Source organism: Gopherus flavomarginatus, chromosome 22, assembly GCF_025201925.1.
Source record: "Gopherus flavomarginatus isolate rGopFla2 chromosome 22, rGopFla2.mat.asm, whole genome shotgun sequence".
NCBI lineage: Eukaryota > Metazoa > Chordata > Testudines > Testudinidae > Gopherus > Gopherus flavomarginatus.
In genome coordinates this window covers 19,726,257-19,727,988 of record NC_066638.1, presented here as the reverse complement: position 1 = coordinate 19,727,988, position 1,732 = coordinate 19,726,257, and the positions used below count along the sequence as shown (strand labels likewise).

The following is a 1,732-nucleotide window of genomic DNA, read 5'->3' as shown; positions in this document are numbered from 1 at the left end:
CCATTCCTGAGGGCTGCCCTACCTCACTTTCTTCCTACCATATTGAGAAAGACAGCTCTCATCATTGAAGGTCAGGTGGACTAACTAGGGGCAGAAGCCCATTCTATGTTTTCCTACTGCAGAGCCCAAGATCAGTAACTTATCTTGGGTGCAAGCACTGCTGTGCTCCCAGAAAACAAGCCACCCCTGCACAAAGAGGAACGAAAGGGCCTGCCAAAGCCTGGGATTGAACCAGGGACCTTTAGATCTTCAGTCTAACGCTCTCCAACTGAGCTACTTTGGCAGCTGCAGGACAGCATTTTGGCCTGTTGCTTCTCTGTCTGGGATGTTTTTGTAAGCAGCTGCACACAAAAAGGAGAGGAAAACAAATGGCTGCTTCATACCCCCACCGGAGGAACCTGGCACCATTAGCTGTGGTGAGTAAGAAGTGGCTGTTCGCTGACAGGGCCTGTCCCCGAGCAGCTGGAACAGCAGCTGCTGCCTCCCCCTCGGCTCCAGGCTGTGGGAAATGCTCATTGCCTGGCTCCATGGGCGGATGCTGCTCCGTGCTCTGGAGAGCATCTGTATTGCTCTGTCAACCCCCCGTCTTCACTGAGCCAGTCTGGTAAGTGCCCCCTCCGGCCTGGCAGCTGAGAGTCTGTGCAGACATCAACCCCCTGCCAGCCTCACAGGCAGCAGCAGTGCCAGCCCCCCCAGCACCACAGGGGCACTCAATGCACTTCCTGTGGGGAAATGGCTCCTTGGCATCCAGCTGCTAGAGTGAGAGCCAGGAGAGAGCAGTGTCTGGCTCACCGTGGGGGAGAGAAGAGACCTGATGAGTGCGGATCTCCCTCAGCCTCCCCCGCAATGCTGGTCAGTTGTATTGTCACTGTCATAGTCAGCGTTTTCCTTCAGGGCTGGCCCTAGAGGGGTCTGGGATCAAGGACAAATCCCCCTTTTTGTCCCCAGGCCCTGCCCCCACTCCACCCCTTCCCCCAAGTCCCCCCCCGTCCCATCTCTTCCCATCCTGCAACTTCCTGCCCCATTCCTCAACCACCCCCACCTCTTCCCGTCCCTGCTCCTCCCCCTCCACCCAGTGCCTCCTGCACCCCACTGAACAGCTGATCACTGGCAGGTGGGAGGTGCTGAAGGGGAAGAGGAGGAGCTTGTCAGCAAGGCCTGTAGTGGGCGGGGGAGGAGCTGGCTGCCAGTGGGTGCTGAGCACCTATTTTTTCTCTGTTGGTTCTGCAGCCCCATAGCTCCCATGGAGTCGCTGACTTGGCTTCCTTCATACTCTAGAGAGAGGAGCAGAACCAGGACTTTGGCTGATCTATGGGGCACCAGGTGAGTGGCAGAGGCTTCAGGTGCTGAGAGTTTGCCTGACCCCTCAGGGACACAGTGTGAGGTGGTGCCCCAGGGATCTCTATGAAAGGAGCAGAACAGGGTGGGGAGAGACTTGAGAGTGTCTCAGGGAGTTGTACAGAGGTGTTGCCCAGGTGATAGACTGGCTAAAACACAGACCTCACTGTGAGCAGGATTCAAACCTGCGCAGAGGAAACCTATTGCATTTCCACTCCCACACCTTAACCACTCAGCCATCAGTGAAACAAATCCCCCAGTGCCAGAGAAACTGGTAAAGAATCACAATGACCAGGTGTGAAGTCATCTGAACTAAAGAATTCCCACCGCAAACCTGGCTCCCAAAGCACGGGGGGGATTTGGGGTTTGTTCTCTTTGCTTAGCCATGTGCAGT

The 1,732-nt window shown here is 56.1% G+C and overlaps 1 non-coding gene across 1 annotated transcript; it reads right to left on the bottom strand.

Moving 5' to 3' along the window:
- Nucleotides 1-211: 211 nt before the first annotated feature.
- Nucleotides 212-283, bottom strand: TRNAF-GAA (transfer RNA phenylalanine (anticodon GAA)). Its single transcript has one exon. It is a non-coding gene; the product is annotated as a tRNA-Phe (tRNA).
- Nucleotides 284-1,732: the final 1,449 nt, after the last annotated feature.